General features: G+C 41.5%; 1 protein-coding gene across 5 annotated transcripts in view; it reads right to left on the bottom strand.

The window, feature by feature from the left end:
- Positions 1-22,521, bottom strand: part of AGAP1 (ArfGAP with GTPase domain, ankyrin repeat and PH domain 1) — a 304,896-nt gene that overhangs the window by 254,922 nt on the left and 27,453 nt on the right. The gene's annotated exons all lie outside the window — the stretch shown is intronic.

Raw genomic sequence — 22,521 nt, 5'->3', positions numbered from 1 at the left:
TGATAGAAGTAATCATATATTAATAAGCCTAAATCATATTTTATACTGGAATATCACTTACAGAAGAGAAGAACCATGTCCAAAATAACATTCTTTAAAGACACTGAACCCTCTTCTTTACATATTTTAAAAGCAAAAACAAACAGTTGCTGGGTAGCAGAACTAAAGGGGCTTTACATCAAACACCAGATATTACTGTGTGGAAGCAGAGGTCACTCCATCATGTGCTCCCATGTGAAAGGCTCCTGGGTTGAGTTCCCAGTACCTCCCAGTGAGAGGAGGGAGGGAGAACTTGTGTCCTTACCTTTGGACAAAGGGCTGAGTGCTCTGCCTGCACGAAACACTTTACCCCAACACCTTTCCAGTTTCCAGAACTTTTCTCTCCTGTCACTCCAGGCACTGCTCTCTCTCCACTTCCACCCAGAAAACACAAGAGTTAAACCAGCAGCAGCACCAAAGCCTGGGCTTGATTTAACATAGAACACAGGTCCCTTCATCCCATCCATCTCTTCATGCTTCTCCTCTAATCCCTCCTTTTTATTTGCCTATAAAAAAGCCTAATTACTCAGCTGCACCATTTTCTGCAAATGCAAAAACATTTGAAGACTCCCACAAGATGTATGGGCTTGTTTAAACACCAGGTAATAGGAGCATGTAAAAGATTCATCCTTCCATAAAGTTTCCCACAAGATGAAATTCCAAGGCATAACTCATCCATTAGCAAAATTAGTAAGCCTAATGTATGGATCACCTAAACTCCCACTTCAGGGACTGCCAAGTTTTTATCTCTTCAACAACTTCCATGACAGCTTTCCTTAAATAGCTGAAATTTCAAGTGGTTTCCAAGTAAAACACAAATTGTGAATCACAGTATAATCATAACCATACAATAAAAACCATCTTAATACAACTACCAGCACTTCCAGGTCGTTCCCTCTGTACACCATTATTTTGTAAGGATGCCACAAGACATTTTCACTTAAAGAAACCAAACAGATAAAGTCAGGATTTTCTAGCACTTAGTCCAATCAGAAAAAGATTCAAAGCCAACTTCTGGGAGAAACTCAGAGTTACTCCTAAAGACTGAATTTTCTGTTTGACACAAAGAGTTTGTTCTTCACACAGGCCTCAGTGAGCCACTGAGAGTAAAAAGTTCTGCTCACAACTGGCATTTCACATATTGGAAATGCTGATTCATGCATCTGAAAAACTCAATTCATGAAGGTGCTGAAAAACACCTAATGAAGTGCTCATTACTCACTTCAAGAGCTATCTTTTCCAATACATACAGTTGGGGCTCCAAGTGTTATTGAATATGTATATTCCTGCTTTACAGCTAATTATAACCTTACTCTTTTACTGCTTTAAGTATTTATATTCACAATGGAAAGGAAAACAATAAAAAACCTCATGCAGCTTTGCATGTATTCATTATTTAACTGTTCAGCAAATCTAATGCTAAAGGTTAATCTGGAGACAGGGACCAGATGTTCAGTTAGAAGGAAAATTTTCTCAAGAGGAGATACCCAGGAAGTCTGTCTTTCCAATCTGCTCCAGCCCACAGAATTTCCCACCACACTTATCCAACTGGGAAAAACTATGACTCAGCCTCCAGTTTAACCATGTACAGAGCAGAAATATCAACTTTGAGGGCTGCAGCACAGAGCCTGTAAAGCATGTGGAGTGTGCACAGCATCCTAAAGCATTTAAGTGAGCATCATACCAAGCACAAACAACTCCCATCAGCAACATGATTCCTGTTACAAGCTTCAGAAGGAGCTTTTAATTCTCTAAAATCTGAGCCACTGAGTTGTTTCAGCTTAAATGATAAAGAGAGCACTTGCTCTGGATTCTAACCAGCAGAACACTTCACAGCTAAGTTTAACATCAGTGGATAAGGATGAGCAGTCCCAGCTCTCTCAGTCTCTCCTCACTGAAAGATGCTCCAGTCTCTTCATCTTCTTTCAGTCCCTCACCAGATTTGCTCCAGTAAATCCACATCTTACTTTTACTAGCAGCCCACAATTAATAGCAGGAATCCAGAGGAAGGATCAGCTCCCTGTGTGTCTTTCAGAAAAGGAATCCCATCACAGTCTGGTTTGGGTGGGAAGGGACATTAAAGACCATCCCATTCTATCCCCTATCATTATCCCAGGCTGCTCCAAGCCCCAGTGTCCAGCCTGGCCTGGGACACTGCCAGGGATCCAGGGGCAGCCACAGCTGCTCTGGGCACCCTGTGCCAGGGCCTGCCCACCCTCCAGGGAACAATTCCTAATTCCCAATATCCCATCCATCCCTGCCCTCTGGCAGCAACAAAATTGTGCCTGTCACTCTTAAAGCCATGGCAATAATCAGGAGTAAGTAACCTAAGGCTGAGGTGAGGCTAAGGACAGGCTTAGCATGGGCTACCACATATGTTTCTTGTCTCCAGGAGAATTTTACTTCATGCTGCATTTAACCTCTTGTACTTGGCAAATCTTGAGAAATAAAACCCCCACTTAGGTAAACCCACAAGAACAACCCATTATCACAGCACACATGGCTAACTCACAAACACCACCAAGCTCCCCCTGGCCCCAGCTCAGCCTTTCCCAATTGCCAAAATGAAATGTATATCCATGTATCTCGCCTGGCAAGCATCCAGCTGCAGATGCTAATAGATTTTCAGTTACTTGCAACAGTGGAAGGCTGTGTTTCAAAATGAGGATAAAACAGCTATCCCCAGAAAGAAGAGGATTAGATATTCATTTAGGGGTTTTCATATTAAATCCAGATCCTGCTAACGATGGGATGCCCTCTAAACCAATCCTAAATCCCTCTGTGGCCCCAACACGTCCTAAGATATCTTTAATTTATTCTGCAACCCAGCAGGACAGAAGAGCCCTTCCCCAAGCCACTGTGACTGAAGAGGGCAAAACACAGCACAAAGCAAAGTTTATGGCTCCTTACACAATCTGTGCTCACCTCCTGCCCTTCCACTAGCCAGGATCCCATTGCAAAGTTCCTTAAAAACAGAAATTATTTGCAGAATAATATAAAACAGAAAAGAAAGGTGTTTAAAAGCTTGAAAATATAATTTTTATTGGCTAAAAGAACCAAACCTGGGTCCCACACTACTATGATGACAGTTTTATTGGACCAAATGTTCATAAGACTTCTCTGCTCAGACATTACTTTTTGGGGACAACCACAAGCCTTGCACAAGCTTTGAACACAAACTATTAACAATGCCAATGGCTTTATGAGCACCAGGAGAAATCTACCCAAAAGCTTCAGCTGCATTTGGGGTTTTTTCTGGACTGTTTTTGGGCAGAGCATGGCAGCTTCAAGCTGTATAAATCCACCAGGGCAGGACATGTCTTGGCTCAAGTATTTCAACAAACACCTAATTGCATTATCATACTAAGGAATGATGATTTTACTCACCTGACAAGTATTTTCCAATAGCCTCCTGAATACCTTAAGGTTGCTAATAACACAATTATTGATTAAGACAGGAAAATTTATCAACCAAGCCACAACTTCAAGTGTAAATCTTAAGCCTTGTCCTTTCTGAAATGCTCCAACCATAGCAAAATAAAATTGACAAAGATTTCATTTTGAAAAGTATATTTTATATTTCTCTGGAAGAAGTGTCACTTGAAAATCCACAGCTCTGAGCTTTACATGAGATACTTATTGAAATCCTTAAGGTTGGAAAAGACCTCCAAGACTGAGTCCAAACATTAACCCAGCATCACTGCAGATTTGCATATCTACAAATATTTCAGGTTCTACAAGCACAGCAACATCAAACTGTGCTCATCTCCCAGCAAATCCACTGCAGGAAATCTGTTTCCAGCATTTGATACAGGCACAAAAGCCTTCAGTAAGGATCTGCTTCAACCTAAGCATCAATTTCCTTCAAATTGAAGTACACCTGCCAAGGCAAAAATGCCTCTATTTTATATTTTCCAAGGCAGGCATCAGGAATTTCATAGCAGCAAGGATTGCTATCACTGGGAGTTGATCTGAGAGGTGCAGCCAGTGCCTGCCTGCTTTCCCAGGCCATCTCCAGGACAAAATATGACCATCTGGTTAAAGCTGTAAAAGCCCATTTCCCCCAAACAGCCTCATCATGGCAACTCCCACACCTGTATTTTTCTCTGTTATCTATGGTAATATTCATTTCAGCCACCTCTCCCAAGGCTGTTACAGCCACATGCTGTCATCTGACCCTCATTTCTTTTGCAATATTTCATGATTTTGCCCGGCATCCTGAGGACTGTATTCAAATGCATGCTCTTAGTTACAGGTACAGTGGAATATTTCCAGTCCAACATTATTTTTTTCTAAAACCAGGCAAGAAAAGCGATTTATATTTTATTTTTTACCACCAGCCCTTCAAGGCAGGTTTCAGCAGCACAAGAACACTGCAGGTAATTGAGATTCTCCTTCAGTTCCAACATTGCTACAGCCAACATGAGGGACAGGAAAGATGGCACTGCTGGAATACCAAGGAGTGGTGTGACCTTCCCATCTAGAGCTACTTTATGTGTCTATTTTGTGACTATTCCACAGTTCAGGTGGAGGTGTCAGCTACCTACAATTACTCCCTCAGATCCTTGCCCACTGTTCAAACAGAAACCAATTCCTCACTTCCTCATCTGCTTCCCAGTCCAGGAGCATTCACTTAATTTTCAAGTATTTTAAGAATTTTCTGTTAAATGCACTAGTTTTTTTTGCTGTCCTTCCTGCCAGCTCTTCAGAATTTCTACAGGGAACATTTGTGGGCTCCCTTCCCTATAATTACATTAATTCAACTATCGTAGTGAAGTTTAATAGAATGGCTTCCCATTTTGTTCACAATATCCTGACAGAAGAGAAATGGCCATGGAACACCACAATTAGGTTTTTTCCAAGGCTTACATGCCTGCTTTCCCAACTTTTCCAATGTAATTTCAGAGGAAGAAAACAAACTGCAGGAAAAAAAAACCTTTGTCAGTCATTTATTCTTAGAGATAAAAACCCATCAAAATGTTCAAATGGAAAAAAAGCAAAAAACAAAAACAAAAGTAACATTGTGTGTGGGTTTTTTATTCACTCCAGTACCCCATAAAAAGCTCTTTTTCCAGTCACAAGGGACCAAAGTGACATTTCCATTGTCTACAGGCAAGACAATTGAATTTGAGGTCTGTTGATAAACACTGAAGAGGAATAAAAAGCTTGCAGAAGCCAGGCACTTGCTGGAAGGCAAATCTGAGGATCTGTCGGCCAAAATCAAGATTGACACGTGCCCATGGCCACACACAGACGCCAAGATCAGGTGCTGAACAATGGAAAAGAGCCCCAGATATTGCTGCACCACTGAGGGAACCATTCCTTAGGTCAGGTTACACTGCAGGATTTGGGATGTTCTGCACAGCAAAGATCAAAGTGTTAAAACACAAACCAGATAAATCCCAAGGGCAGTTTTGTGCCACAAGGCGACAGCGACCACCAAAAACTGGAAAAATGGATTTTCGTCCTGCTGGCTGGAGGAACAAGAGGAGGAAGATACTGGAGCAATTGCAAAGCAGAGCAACACAAATTCAGGGCCAGACATTTAATTACAAACATGCCAGGAGAGGAAAACAAGGAGGAGCTGCTGCTGGAAGGCCTGGGGTCAGCTGGGAGGGAGGTTCAGGAGGGAAGGAAGCACAACAGGCCTGATAAGATCAGCCTCCTGCCCCCAAGAATCTGAAGTGACTCCAGCTTTCAGCCTAATAAAGAACATCTTTAAAAGCAGGGTTGAACATCTACAGAGAGAGCCCAAGCTCAAAGAGGCTCAAGCCCAGAGGCCATACTAAAAAACCAGCATCAGACTCCACTCCTGAAAGGAGAGAAAATTCATGTTCTTATTCCCCTGCCCATGGGGACAAGGTGCAATTGGATTCATTTTTTGGAAGCAAACTCAGTAAACAGACCCACTCCAAACCCATTTAAGTTATTGAAAAATACAGGAACACACGATTTCAAAAATCAAAATCATCATTGTAATCCAGGGAGCTTCCCTGTCTGGAAGGATTTCATCCTCCTGGGAGACCTGGTTAAAGGATATGACTCCCCCATGAGGAGAGCTGCTACTGCTCCTCTAATGAGTTTGGAAAGGAGCCTGTCCCTCTCTGAGCAGTGGGAGTGTCACAGGGCTGTGCAAAACAGCAACACCAATGGTCCCAGGAAAACCAAAGGGATGGCAGAGATGGCTGCAGCAAACCCAAAGTAAGGCCTTCCTCTCCTACAGACATCACAGCTCTTCCAAGACATTTGAACAAAGGCATCATTCCCTCTGCATTCTGGAAGTAGATGTTTTCTAATGCCCAACAGCTTGGAAAAACATTCTAACCACAACCAAGCCACAGACTTGCTCCTGATTTAGTTGTTTTGATAACAGAGCTAGGTCTCTTCCCTTGTCTTCCACCTTCAGGTGATGGTTTGAGGTTTAATCTGACATTTTGCAGCAATCCTAAAGTAAAAACAATTATCCCTTTGAGACTTGTTTAGGGTAACTTAACAATTTCAGTCATGTACCTCAGTCCCCCGAGGGTTACTGAACATTTTCCATTTCCTTACTGTATAATTAAACCTTTAGTATGCCATGAATTTCTACCTCAACCCCTCTGCTTTACATTTGTCAACACACTTCACTCTGTCTTCATTCCATTCCTCACATTAGTTTAACCTGGTAAATTACATTCTTAGCAAAAAAATGTTGTTCTCCTTAAAGTACAAGCTTCTCCAACTCAACAAATATGCACTGTCAGGCAAAAATGTTGTGGAAGAGAAGGGTGACCCCGCCAGGATTTTGTTATGCCTTTAAATCCACTTGGAACAATGAATCTAAATTCAAAATTAAAACATGATACAGAGCAAAGTGTCCCCAGAAATAATGGCATGAACTCAGGAAGAAGTGATAAGCAAGGAAGAACTAATGGAGGGGGAAAGGAAAAGGGCTAAGACAGAAGGGAATTACACATTACCCAAAATCGTATTTTATGACAACCCAGCCTAGGTAAGTCATAAATCTGCTCCATGGAATCTTGTATTGGCAAAGTTGAAATCAAATAAGCAAAGAACAGAAACTCACTATTCTTAAACAGAATTGGGAATGACCTAAAACATCAGTTAAAAAAAAAAAAAATAAACAAAGATTTTGCTTGTAATTATTCCCTGTACTTCACAAAGTATTCACACTGTTGTTACCACACTTGCTTCTGTGCTGAACATCTTTTAGGAAATGCAACAATAGCTGTACAAACAAGCTGTATTCTAATTGCATAATATTCCAAATTATACTTCTCTTTACATTTGTATAGCATTAAACCTGAAAGAAGATTGCCTTTCTATGGAAGGGATCTGGGAATCCACAGAACCCTCAAAATAGCCAGAAGGCAAATGCTTCTAAGAAGTAGGTCACTCCTGCTGCTTCAAAATTATTTACAATCCCCAAACAACCCGTTGTAAACACAGCCAGCATTAACATCAGGCATTATGGGCAAACCAAGCACGTGCACTCAGAGAGGGGAAACAAAACACTGCATTTCAGCAGTCACTGTCAAATAATAGATAACTCCCAAAGAACAGAGGCTGACTCCAAAAAGCCCCTTTCCTTGCACTGGAACAGTAAAATGCAGGCACAGCCTCCGTTCAATGAGGTACCACTGTCCGAAGCGTGTGACACAAAACATCTACGTGAGCTCCACGAGAATTCAGCCCCCTGTTTTGGAAAGCATACATTTGACCTCATTAAAAAAGGTTGTATTTGATATTTCTCACTGTTTTCTAGGCAAGAAAAAGCCAATTACTTCCAAACCTCTGCTTTGCAGGAGCCCAAGACATTTTGCCAGCCCTGCATCAGCTTCAGCTGATACCCACTAACTCTTCTGGGATACCAACAGCATTTGAAGGACCCAGCCTTCACACATTGCTCTCAATTTTCTGCCAGCACTGTGGCAAATCACTGTTTACAGCCAGCCATCCTACACTGAGGAGCTAGAACCCCATAAATTATAAAAGCCAGTCCGTCAAACCTTATCTTTATACCTGCAATAACTCCGCAGTGCGACACAGCTCGACTTAAGAGTCCCGCTCCCCCTCCCAGCTTCACAACCAACAAACTGAGGTCAACTCACAAAAGAAATGTGATTTCTTAATATTTCATTCTGCTGGCAAAACAAGATGCCTCTGCAGCTGTAATTGTCCTTGGAGCTCAGCCACTTACGTGCTTTCACTTTCCAGATAAAAATGACCCTCATCTTTCCAGGATACAGGACCATCAACAGGGAAAAAACATGTCACCAGCACCATTTATCCTACATAGGATACATGTGTGGGGTTACCTAGGATGACCTTCCTCACCACACTCAGCTCAGCACCAGATGGGATTTAAATACACATTCCCCCCATCCTAATACTACTAAAGCATTTCCCGCTGTGGAAAATGCAGGAATTAGTACCTGCTACAGAACAAAGGAATTGTGGTTCAGACCAATTCCTTCCTGAAATGATTTGAAATGGTCATGCAGAAAACAACAGATGATGGAGTCGCTCCATGAAAAACACTGAAAACCAAAATCCCTTCTTAATTCCAACAGTGATAAAAAATGTGGAATTAAAACTGCGAGCAGCACCAACACACTTTTTATTTAAAATGTGCTTCTCCCCACAGGCATGCAAGGGGTCTGAACTCAGAAGAACTTTCCCTGGCTTGGTCCGAGCAGTTGGCAATCACCAGCTGCAAACCAGGAGACTTCAGGGACCGTACAGAACTCCAGTCCTGTCTGTTCGCTTGAATAAAAATCACCACAGCCTTGCAAAGGTCAAAAGCTTTCTCTCAGAGCCAAGAACTCCCAGTCTGTTTGCTACAGGCCTGACTACTTGACACAAAAAGAAGTCTGAAGTACCTTGTGGTCTGGAAGGTCAGTGAGGCCAACTACAGGTACCTCACAAACAGAACAGGAGACCTGAACCAGCACAAAACTATTTTCCTTTTAAGTCACCACTGTGCATGACCTTGTCAAAGGAAAAAGACTTTCAAGAGAGATAAACATCAACTGATAAACCAGACCTGGAAGATCCAAGTCCTTTTACTAGAGGCACAGCAGCAGATTCACTGACAGGCTGCAGCCAGGCCAGGGAGGGCACTGTCCCTCTCTGCTCTGCACTGGGGACAGTCTTGGGCACCACAGTATCAGAAGGATCTAAAGCTGTGTGAGTGCATCCAAAGGAGGGACACAAAGATGCTGAAGGGCTCAGAGGGGAAGCTGTATGAGGAACAGCTGAGGTAAATTGGCTTCTTCTCCTGGAGGAGATTGAGGTCAGGGACAGCTCCCATCTCTGTAACCAGGGTCAGGACCCAGAGCTCTGTCAGGGAAGGCTTAGGGTGGCTATCAGGAAAAGGTTCTTCTCCCAGAGCATGGCTGGGCACTGAGCAGGCTCCCAGGGAATGGGCACAGCCCCAGGCTGACAGAGCCCAAGGTCAGTGCTGGGGGAATGCTTGGGCTCAATCTTAGAGGTCTTTCCCAGCCTTAATGATTCCATGACTACACTGCTGCAGAACATGAACTAGGTAACCATGCAAAGCTGTGAGATCCTTCCAAAAGCAGAGGGAAACACAAAAAACCAGCAATCTAGTAGATTCTTTCAGGGTATTCATCATACATGCCTGCTATCTTTAATTTTAATTTTCTTCTGAAGTGCTGTTACCCCTCATTGCCTTTCCAAACCACAGCTGACCACAGTGGCAATGAATTTGGTTTCAATCAATCTGAATGGCCAGAAGTCAAGTGTCTTGTGCTGTAATTTTAAATTACCTTAGCAAAATTCAAGCCAGTTCTTATTGCTGTCTTGACATGATTTTGCTTAGGTTCTCCTAGCTCTGCTTTCAGGCTGTGTGTATATTCCATAGGGTGCCTGCTCTGTAAGCACAGCTGTATGTGAAATTTAAATACCACTTCCAAATCCCTAGAACGCTTTTCTAGCCTTAGCTAAAATAACCATGTATTCAATTATCACTTATCTCCTAGGAGCAAAATTTATTTTCATCATTAACCGAGCACGTGTCCATCAATTTTTAAAGCTACAGTTCTTCCAAGGGAGAGAACAGTAGCTGAAAGGGCTTTTATTTTCTTGTGGTGAAGGCATGCTAAAATAGACATAAAACGCCTGGCGTAGTGGAGAGCCAGGTGTCCAATTTTTCCTTTAAATGGCTGGAGGCAAAGAGGAAAAATAGCTTTGACCCACTTCTGCAGGAACCCATATGACCACTCTGTGTTAAGCTCACAAGAACACAGAACGTGCTGCTATTGTGTTAATTTATTCTCTGCAGAAAACAGCTGAACCAAAGGGATTTTTAACTCGCTTCACTTGCCATACACGCTCACCAGAGATCACCCTGATAAAAAAATTACATCTGTTTAAAAATATTACTATTTTCAGACAATTACCATAGTTTTACTGGGAAGAACTGGAATTTTTAAAAAAATGGAAATCAGAAATTTTTCAAGCAAGAAGCTCAGATAAAATCCTCACTGTAGCAGCAGTGGCTGTATCATTCCCACCAGGCTTACTCTGCTGCAAAAGCAACACTTACAGTGAATAATCATCAGCATACATATGGAATACTGATAAAGGCTTTGGAAGCTCATCAGGATAACAGAAATATGAGAATAAAGGCGAGTTATTTACATATATTGAGCTATCCCTTCACATCCAGCTTTGTCTTTATTCTTCAAGCAACCCATCTTCCAGCTGGTATTTTACCATTGTAAGGGCACCACCAGATACCTGTATGCAAGCAGAGTAGCTCATAAACTATTTCCAGATCCAGAAAGAGCAATATATCTTTTTATAGCACAGGTGAATCAGACATACCAAGCATACTTCCAATTTTTCTCCTTCAAGTTATAGACAGTGAGAAAAGTGCCCTCAAATAGAATGGTTTGGGTGGGAAAGGACCTTAAAGCTCATCCAGTCCCAACCCCTGCCATGGACAGGGACACCTTCCACTAGCCCAGGCTGCTCCAAGCTCTGTCCAACCAGGCCTGGGACACTTCCATGGGCAGCCCCAGCTTCTCTGGGCATCAGTAACAAATCCATTCTTCTCCTCTCTGTCCCAGAAGCCTGAAGAGCCTCACCCTTTCTCTGAGGTCAAACAGCAGAGCTGGCTCCCCAAGCTGGCCTCAGCTGACTTGAAGCCTCAGCAGTCACAGACACCTGATCTCAAATTACCCTCCTTGGGTCCAGCTCTTCTTCTGTGACACAAGATGATCTTGAAGGTCCCTCCCAGCCCAAACGAGTCAACTGTGATTGCACTACAGATGTACCAACACCACTGTCCTGGGAGTGCACTGCCAAAAGCTAGACAGCCTAGAGCAAGGGGAAGGACAGCACCACCACCAAGAGTCACTGGAAGCACTGTAACAACCTGCACAGAAGGGCTGTGGTGAACTGCACTTCACACACACTCCAGTTCTCCGCTCAAAACTGATGATAACTACTTCAAAGTTAGAGAAAAAACACCTCTTCTTTGCCCAATTATGAGGTGGAAGGAGAGAGCCACAGAACTCATCATCAATATCCTCACCAGATCCCTGCACAGAAGACTGACAAGCCAAGTGCCATGAGCAGATGGTTCAAGGTTCAGCAGGAATTGCCATCATATGCTAATTTGCCATTAATTACAGAAGCTGTCATGATTACTGCAGTCCTGAGCACTAAGGAAGGGTGCCAGAAAATACAGCCACTAAGAAAGGCTTCTGACTAAAAAAGTTTTTGATAAAAATACACCATTTTTAGTGTTTGGTTGAAAGGTTGAAGGACAGAGGACAATAGTCATTGTGTTTGCTAGTATACACACAAAATCTGACATTCCACGTGCAAGGCATCAGCACCAATGCTAAACCCAATCCTTTACTGGTTCATGGTGGAATCCCAGTGGTTTGGGTTGGAAGAGATCCTAAAGATCATTTCATTCCATCCCCCATTGCCATGGGAGGACATTTACTGTATCCTGCTCCCAAATAATTCCTTCTATCAGTCACCTTTACCCAAGCTTTGAACTGCTGACTTGAAAGCTCAAGAGCATCACCAGATTTTGAGCAAATGCTGTCACTCATCACTTCTCTCACATATAAGTTGGTAAGAAAAATGCTAGCAGGTAAAAATAAAAGCTTACTTCACAATTTCTTACCTCAGCATCCCATCAATTGTGGACAGAACACAAATGACTGTGTCCTGCTGAAGTCTGTCTAAAGGGAAGGATAAAGCTACCCAAATCTCCATATTCCCCAAAAGTTTAATGGGTATGTAAACAGATGTTTTTTACTTCCATCAACATTTTTGTGACCCTCAAAATATAGAAATGCCAACACCTCTGTGCCTGTCCACTTCCCACCCTTTCAAAGATAATTTCCGTATGGATTCTGTACAGAGCAGGTTGTCAATAACAGCATAACAGAGATTTATATCCCTACCTATGTCAATTCCTAGAGGTTTTCACTCAGGGGTGGTACTCATTTGTCCTTCCAAGTCTTATCAGTCAGAGCTGTTCAAAGCCCAGGCAGACAGGGAAAAGAGATATCAAGAAAGGATTGAAACAACCAAAAAACTTCAGGAATTTCCTTCCCCTCAACACACAAATCCTATTAGCAACTAAGTAGTTGTCAGTGGGAATGACTAACAGCAAATATTTCATATATCATCTGGAAAGAGCCAAGCCCCTGAGATCTCATTATCAGAACCAAGTGCCCCAGCTGACATGAATTATTTACTGCAAACCAGTGCTTTTGATTATGCATATGCATTACATGCTGAAGGTACATCTGTGCCCCAGTTTTTAACCACCACGTGGAGACAAAGCTAGAAAAAGCTAAAACCTAATATTCATTCCACAGAACAAGGTGATGCTCTTGGCTGGTAAGTTTACCCATCACATGTGCTAGTACATAGATGTCTGCAATACAACCCAAAGGTAAATGATAATAGCCTGGAGAATACAGGCATTTTTCTTCCTTTTCTTTTTGACACCCTGACAGAAAGGAAAATTCTTGGTCTTAATCACCTGTATCCAAAGCACAAGGTGATCCATTTCAGTTATCTGAGTGGCAGCACACAGGGGGAGACAGACACATCAGAACACACTCCTTCCCACTTCCCTCATCTGTTTCAGACCTGTTTCTATCCTCTACAGTGCAATTTCAGAAGGAAATCTATTACTCATCCCAGAAACCAACAGCTTGTGGATTGCAGCATCCAAACTCTGACCATGGGGTTTCCCCCATTTATTCTCCTTCTTTGCCCCTCAGAAAGCAACTCTAAGTGGGTTGCTTGACCACAGTTTCATCAAAATGGGAGTGAAGCCTCACTGGCTTCTTTTTTAGGACCACACCATAACACATTAATTTCACAGTTCCATTTCATTCACATCCAACTCAGCAGGTGTTTCCACACTGATGCCTCTGACAGCCATGAAGGTGCCTGCAGAGCAGCTAGATGGTACCTTCCATTGCAGTAATAAATCCAGTCTTTATCTAGAATCATTATTTTCATGCAACAGAATTTAGAATATTTCTAACAGCCCAAGTGTGTATGAATACAACAAGCATTCCTGATGGAAAACAGACAGCAATTATCACATAAATATTGGGGTGCTCATTCCCAGCACTTCAATAGGCTGATTTAAGACAGCTTTCATAAATATAACATAAACTTCTTGCTCCAATACAGGGAGCTCTTCTTCCCTGTGCTCCAAATCTTTATTCTGCTTGTTTAATCAACCAGATACTGACCTGAAGGCAGAAATCCCATACAGGTGTAATGTGTACAGAGTAGCTCAGCTCCCAACACTGATTTTAAAGTACAACTCCACTCCATGAAGACTTAGATACATTCAGTGCATACATTTAAATCTGTTCCCACTGCTCTTTACAGCAACTACCTGGACTTTTTCTTAGAGAGAAAAGTAAAGGGGATTGGTCTTGCTGTGGTTTAACCCTGGTTAAGGAGGAACATCTGTTTACAGCACCTCTCCCTTATCAACCTGGAGATATTGACAACCAGAACAAAGCACAGAGCAATTACCAAGCCAACAAGGCACAGAAACATATCCTCAAGGGAACTGTAAGCATCCTACACTGTTAATTCTAACCACCACACCAGACATCTCAAAGGGGAACTTTTAGAAGTAGTGGGATTTGATGTCCACAAGCCCTTCTGGAAAGTTACCCACAGGCTGAGAGTTATCAGCCAGAGAGAAATAGGATAAAGCCAGGGAATAACAAGAATAACACCTCAGGTTACCTCCTGCCTGTGGTGAGGGGGCAGGGGAACAGTGTTAGCACCTGAAAGCAAACCAGCACTGACCCCTGCCACATCACTTCCTTGTTTTCCAGGTTAAGACTTATCTTCTCCTAAACCACACCAATCTACATTCACATGCCAAAGAAATAAAAAAGAACATGAGTTTGCAAACATAAGCAAAATAACATTTTATATCTGTTGGTGCCAAGGCAAAATAAACTGAAGTCCTTGCTCTGCTACCAAATACATCTAAAATTGGTAGTGCACTTGAGACCAATGCTAATGACCCAAATCCATTTCTCCTTTCACCTTTTGTCTTCCAAATCTTCTCACTCCCACCACTGACATCCTCCAGCCCCTCCCCAAAACACCAGCCTTCCCCTAACAGCACAGTGCCAAAGACCTTTCCCTTGAGATTTTCAGATCACATCCTCTCTTGCAACAGTCCCCAGTTGTCTTCCCCAGGCTTCCTCCCCCAGCTGAAAGGAGAAAGGACCCTGCACATCCGGTGAACAATCCTCACATACAGCAGGCTCTGGGATGCCCGGATTTGGAAGGTTCATTGCCACAACTGTTCCCATGTCAAGCACTGCCTGTCCCTCTCCCAGCTCTGCAGGCAGGAGAAGGGACCTATTGAGCTCAGCTCCTGCATCTGTACAGAGCTGCATCTTCACAGTTCACTGCTGGCCTTGTCTGAATCAAAGAGTGGGGTTTTAAAATTCAAGCGACCATTTCAATGGGCCCCTCAGCATTATTTAGCAGCACTGAGAAATACAGTTCACTACCAAGCTTAGCCTCAGATTAATGGCCAGCACACCCCACATTTCTAATTTATCACTGCAAATTTGCAAGTAGATTCAGTAAGTAGGATAAGCACGGAAATGTAATCGATAAATTACTGGTACTAGAATATTTTAACCTGGATCAAGTACAAAATATAAAAGCTGAGGTAATTTTGATTATAGATTTCAGCTGTGAGTTTTGATGTAAAGAATCAAGTTGGACACTAATTCACCCCTTGAACTGAACTGGCAGCAGGAGCTCAGAAACAGGTATGGTCACCAAAGGTGCCCCAAAATGTCAGTTTTTAGAGCAACAGCCCAGAGTTACCCAAGTTCCAGGTCTCCCTTTGCCACAGTAAGGGCTAGTTGTCTCCTAGCAGCAGTAAACTCACCACCCTAAATGTGAGAACTGAACTGACAAAACACAGGAAAAGCTGCCCTAATCAAACAAAGCAATGATAATTTGCAATCAGAATTTCTATGCTATGGCTTCCACACTAACACTGCATTAAGAGATTTGGGAAACTTCCATGAATTGAACTCTAACCCTGTGTGATACAACACTAGAAGAGACTTGGCACTGGGTTTTGTGAATTGTTTTAGTTCTGTTATTTCACAGAATAACAGAATATCCTAAGTGAGAAGGGACCCCTAGGGATCATCAGTCCAACTCCTGGCTCTGCACAGACACCCCAACAATCCCATTCTGGGCCTGAGGGAGTTGTCCAAACCCTCCTGGAGCTCTGGCAGCCTCGGGACTGTGATCACTCCCTGGGAGCCTGGGCAGTGCCCACCACCCTTCAGCCTTGTATTATTCAGCTTCCTCAGGGCCAACTCACAAACCTCTAAGCAGGGAAGATTCTTGAGACATCCACAAACAAAATTCCACATGTCCAATCCTTAATCTCTTCTTTAAGACATTCTTTCTCTGCTGTCCCTAGGTGTGAACCCTGGACATGTTCATATTCCTTTCTCCCTTAACCCAGCCTAGGAGACATTCTCAACTCCCAGTATATTTGTTTGCTCTAGAAATCTTTGGTACAGCATCCCCAGACACCCACAAGCACATGCATTACCAGCACCCTGACATACACAGAAGTGCAGCATCCTAAAGTCAGAATTACCTCTTTTGGGAAGGTTACTCACACAAACTAATGACTCCAGATGCTATTTCCATATCAGTAAGCACTCCTTCCAGGGCATTGCTTTCCATATGGTCCTGCACAAACAAGCCTCTAGAAAGCTCACAGTTATTCTCAGTGCTGTAAAACAGGAGGAAAGGAAAAATACAGACCCATAAATTGCTTGTATTAAGTTCATTTATTCTATGGACGGTGCATAATTGTCATAAAACAGATCACCATGAGTGGTAACTTTGCACAAAGCTATGCCACTCAATTTACTCAAGTTCTGCTTTTGCATGTGAGGAAAAAAGAGTTAGTGCCAACATCTATAAAATTTGTGACTAAGAAAAATAGCATCTCCTTAGGCACTTTTCCTTTAAAAAAAAAAATATCTCTGAACTCACAGTTATACATATCTCACTAAGCAAAAACATGCTGGGAATGTTCAAACTGTTCTCGTGCTGTCTGAAATCTCTCAACTCTGAGTTTCTGTTTTGGTTTTGTTTAACCTTGGCCTGTAAACTCTCAGTGTCAGCCACACCTCCTGTAACTCTTCCTGTGGAAAGAGATTTAAAAGTTGAAGCACAGGGATCTGAGCTCTCCCTCCTTAGCAAAAGCCAAGCACAAAGGCACAAGTCTCACAACAGGTTACTTATTTAATACCACTGCTCCTGACACCTCTGGGCAATTTTCTAATTAAAGTGAGTAGCTGAGAGGTTCAGAGGCTTCAGGCTCATCCTGTGAAATAGCAAGATAAGGTGAGACTGAATAATCTCCAACCCAAAGGCAGGAGTGCAGCACATGAAAGTTATTGTACTGTCCTCTGAAGGCCTCCTCAAAATGATGCAACTTAAAATCCTGCACTTAGAGGACTGACTACAAGCATTTCTTTATATATAAAGCAGGTGGGAATGGCAACATACAATTTTTAGGGGCATCCTCAAAACTGACTTTAAAAACTGTCCTGCCACTCTTTAAGCAAAGGCAGCACTCTGCTGCTGCAACTACTACCATCTGTGAGGTTAAAAGCAGGTAACTATTAAAAAGGGGATTTAATTTGTAGGTTCTGAGGTTAACAGGAGGATTTTATATTGTAAACAAGTCTCTGGGTCTCATACCACAAGATTAAACTCTCAGAGAACTCAGACATGCACCCTCAGAGCCTGGATTCAGCTAAAGTAGCTTCCTTCCTTTCTCTCATTTAAAAAACCAGGATGAAATGTTGTAAACCAAAAGGCAAACTAGAAAACTGCTGTGAGATAATCAATTCTCATTGTGACTCATACTGTTAGAAGAGCCCCAACACACTCTTATAGAAAGAACACTAATTACTTGCATAAACTGTGCAGAAAATGGAGAAAACCCAGGACAACCCCCCTGATGCAGGAATACTTGTACAGCAGCATTTCGAGTCCAAGCCCTGTTTTAAACTGGCTTTCTTAATTTCTTCTGCAAGTCCTACAAAATGCAAAAACAAACTACAAATTCTCCTTTCTCCTACACATCACTTGGCTTTTAACCCATCTTCAAACAACTAGAGAATCCAGTTTGACTTCTGTATCTCATTACCTCCATCTACTGGCAAGAGCTGCTCCCAGTTTATAAACCCCCTTCAGACTCAGTTCATGCTTAATTAAAAAAAAAAAAAAAAATCCTAATTTCAGAAATATTGATAATTAAATAAATGAGAAAGAAGAACACAATTCAGTTCCAAAACATCTGAAGGTACAGGCCAACTTACAGACCTCAGACAAGTTTTTTGTCTGATGTCTAGAATTTATTCTTCCCTACCAGAATATGAAAATTGTCTTTGGGCTGAAATTCAACAGCAGGTGCTCCAGCCTAAGAATTAATTTAAAATATTAATGTAATTTCCCATTAAACTTCACAGCCTTTACTGGTACCATGTTAGACATAAAATCAGAAAATCCTGGAGTGGTTTGGGTTGGAAGGGACCCCAAAGCCCAACACATTCCACTCCCTGCCATGGGCAGGGACAGCTTCCAGTATCCCAGGGTGATCCAAGCCCCATCCAGCCTGGGCTTGGACACTGCCAGAGGTGTGGCAGAAGAGTAACAGAAGCAATAACAGCTATTTAAAAGAATTCCTGGACTAGCACAAACATCCCAAGGCAATCACACTCCCAGCCTCTATTCCTACACAAAGCCATAGTTCTTCTGAAAACCAGTTCTTCAAAACAAGTTCAACAAAATAAATAATACACTACATTCAGGCACATCAAAACATATTTTTAAGGCTGGTGATCTCTACAATCTTGTTTCCCCTACATTAATCCTTATTGGGTGGAATCCTTAAATGTGCCTAGAAATTTTTCTTATATTCAGTTGTTCTTTGTAAAATATTAGATTATTTTAAGACATCAAAACTATTTGTTCTAATGCAAAATAAAATGCATGCTTTCCTTTGTCCCAGACCTTTTTATGTTACTTATCGTACTGCTCCCCATCCCCAACTCTCATAGTTGTCAGCAACCAGAAGAGGGCAACATTTTAAATAATATGTAAAACCACCACCAGTTCCATCAGCTGCAGAGCACTGGGACATGCTTAGTCTTACCAAAAACCACCAAGTTGTCTCAAAGCTCTTCACTTACCATTAACAAGGAAAATTTCCATTTCCTCTTTCTACAGATCCAAGAGCTCCACTGAGTGACTTGATCAGAAAATTTTTGTAAGCAGTGAATTAAGTACTTTCCCATCAGCACTGCAGTATCATGGTGCTTCAGCCCAAGCTCAGCTATTCTGTATCTGTAGATACACTACTAACTTGCATTATTTCATGCAGTGAATTTAAAACTGAGACCTTTTCTGAAGCATTTCAAACTCTTTACTTACCACACTGTGTTCCTAAAATACAGTTTCACAGCTCGTTTTTTCATGCAACAGACTTAACTTTCACAATGAAGTCAAAATGACAGTCCACTTAAGGGAAATGCAAAACCTTTTCATCTCATGAAAAATAACACAGATTAGTTGTTCTTTGAAATTCAGTGAGCAAAACATGCTCTGATCCATCCAAGACAGTGCTGCTCACTGATCCACAGGCAGAGCCACAAAATTCTCTAAGAGACTGCTGCTATGGTGATGCCTTCTCAAGAGTGAGCAACATCCACAAAAACACAGTGCAGAAACATGGCAAAAAACCTCCTTTGGGTTTTAAATAGTAGATTTCAATTTGAGGAGTGAGAGAGAAATGTTACCATGGAAAAACAGTTTCAAGAAAGACAGTAAATGCCCTCAATCAAAGTTAAACCTGGGATTCACTGAGAGGTTTGTTTTTCCTTGCATGGATGCCAACAGGTTGCATCAATTTAATCTTTGAAAAGTATATTGTTGCTAAATCTGATTTTTAGCTGTTCCCCACTGCCTGGAATGGTTTACACCTGAGAATGAACCTGTGCCAGTGAGTTTGTTCATACTGTGCTCGATCACACCTGCTCTAACTTTACCTGGTGCAGGTTGGTGCTGCTGGGGGGAGCCTCATGAGAAACCAGCATCTGAAGGAATCCAGGACTAATCCCTGCCTGGTAACAGAATATTCCCAACTTGGATTGATTTGGGTGTAAGCATGAAGATGCTTGGCATTCTGTATCAGAACCCTTCAAGATTTTAGCCCAGTTTCCATGAGAACTAAGTACTTACTGTGTAAGGCCAATGTACTTGAAATTCCCCATGGTTTTACAGATGTGTGGAGTTTAAAATACAATAAAATATTTTCAAGCTATGACATAAATAACTTTTAAACAATAAAATTTCACTTCATAAGTAAGTTTCACTCATGGAAAAAAAAGTCAAAATTTCATAACAGGAATGTAACCAAAAAAATGGAGTAAACATTAGTCACATAAGAAATGGAAAGGCCACACTGGTTTACTAACACGGATTTAAATATTCAGTCCCAGGCTGATCTTTCCCAATAAACTAGCAGGAAATGGAATCCAAACTGCCCTTTTGTACCAACTCCCAAATACCAAGAGTCAGGGACAAGAAGTGTCACATTTTTTCCAGTATGTCCAGATAAACTGGCCCTTAAGACTAATTAGGCAGCTGTTTAAGGGAAGGAAAGATCATGAACCAAAAAGCTCACGAGCCAAGATCAAACAGCTCAGTTTTGTGTGTGTATGATCCCCCTCAGATGTTTTCCCAGAAGTGCATTTCCTGTGCAGAAGCTGCTTTAAGCAAAATATTCACAGAGACTTAAAATTTAGAAGGCGGGACAACTTTGTTGAAAAAAAAAAAAAAAAAAAAAGCTTTTAATTTATCTTTTTCTGAAAAAATTAAATATGTAATTAGTTCTACAGTCACATATTTAATGAAAACAGAGCACACAGCATCCTCATCCTCCTTCAGGCTTCTCCTGCAGTCATTCCTGTCAATAATCAAATAAGCAGTTCTAGAAACACTGAGTCAGACATCAATATTGATAGAGGTTTTTATTAAGTTGAAAATCACTTTGTATTCTTACTCCTCTGCCAGGATTTTATGTTGTTTTTCCTTTATCCACCTACTGAAGTACCAACATTGCCATTTTCTTAAAAAAGCACTCAACATGTTGTAAGCTCATGATTGTTTCTTCCCATATACACAGCACATAGCTTACTTATAGCGTTTCCCTTCTGTATATTATGCCTTTTATTCCAGCTAGAGAAAACTGATTAAATTTAAAATAGAACATTGTATTTCCCTTCAAACCAAGACCTGAAAGGCCTAGAGCCAGTATTAAAGGTTTACAGGATTCCAAACCCCTGGATACTCATTAGCAAATGACTTTTCAATACCAGGTTCCTGGAAGAAGATTTAGCCTCACTTGGCAGTAATCTTTGGAATTTCACTGCACTGACACCACAGCAAACTCTCACCTCAACATCCTTCTGCTTCCAAAAGTCACATGAATTACTGGTATTTGAGTTCCTCCTGTACCAACCAATTCTCCTTTTTTTAATATACCAATGATGAATGTTAATTACTTTGCCATATTCCAATTTATAGATGGTCATATCTGAAGATACGGAATGACAAAACTCCACAAAATCATCTGAAGATAAACACAGACTAAGCCCAAGTATTCCCTTTTTTAACAGGTTATTAGAAGAGATCCTGATAGAGGAAGTAGTAAATATTGTTTAGACAAAGCTACTCCAAAACTAACATAATGCTTCCTTATGTAAGAGATGCTTCATGATGGGAATCAATATTTCACCTTCAGACATCATGAGCAACACCTACATCTTCTCTGCACAGGTACAATCAAGTAATCAAGAATGATCTGCCCCCAGCACAGTATTTATCATGCTACTCTGCTCTGCCAATAGACACTGCTCACATAAATATTGTCTGATTAAAGAAAAGTATCCATCAATCCAACAATTACTTTCCAATTTTAAGAATATTATTAATATTGCTAATCACAGTAGAAACAATCTTTCTCCGTCCTTAGTCCAACAGTTCATCTCTATTCACACAAACAATGAGAATTTTTATTTTTTTTCAGAGATTAGGCACGCTTACTAAAAACACCTTGACAAACTGGAAGGTTCTTTCTCTGATTACAGAGCCCCTCCTCTTTCTTTAGTTCGCTGCACAGTTACCAGCACTTGAGAACTTTTAATTAATCACTAAAGTCCCTGCAAAACTGAAATGCTCCATTTATTTTGAATAGCCTGAGCCTTCAGAAACTTACCCAAATTTCTCTTTTGTGTTGCCAGAGTCACGATGCTTTTAGCAGCCTGATAATATTACTTTGGTACAGAAGACTTCATAAGGACCTCAACTCATTTGTAACTGCTACTTACAGAATCTCAGACTGGGTTGTGTTGGAATGGACATTAAAGCCCATCCAGTTCCACCTCCCATCCCAGGCTGCTCCAAGCCCCAACCAACCTGGCCTGGAACACTTTCAGGGGAGAGGCAGCCACAGTTTGAGACCTCAAGTTAAGGCTGCCTCTGTCAGACCCTGGCTTGAAAAGGACTTATCATCTATGTATGAGAGAATAATTTTTTTTTTAAACCCACTCTAAAAAAGTTATTTCAGTTCCTAGTACCTAAAATTCTGGAAGTTAAGAAAATTCCTTGCTATCCATTTTCCAAATCATGTAGTTAAGCTTGGTCAGCACGTGGATCTCCAGGATGTAAGATCCAAGCAGACACTGATGCTGCCAAGAGTTCAAGTGACAAGAAGCTGATGAGCACCAGGAAAATCCTGCAGAGCCCCACATCTCATCTTTTTATAAAAGCTGACACTGGATCATACCAGTTGCAATTCCAAATACAGTAAATACC

Source organism: Oenanthe melanoleuca, chromosome 7, assembly GCF_029582105.1.
Source record: "Oenanthe melanoleuca isolate GR-GAL-2019-014 chromosome 7, OMel1.0, whole genome shotgun sequence".
Taxonomy (NCBI): domain Eukaryota; kingdom Metazoa; phylum Chordata; class Aves; order Passeriformes; family Muscicapidae; genus Oenanthe; species Oenanthe melanoleuca.
The sequence above is the reverse complement of the archived record's forward strand: the minus strand, read 5'-3'. Positions and strand labels throughout refer to the sequence as shown.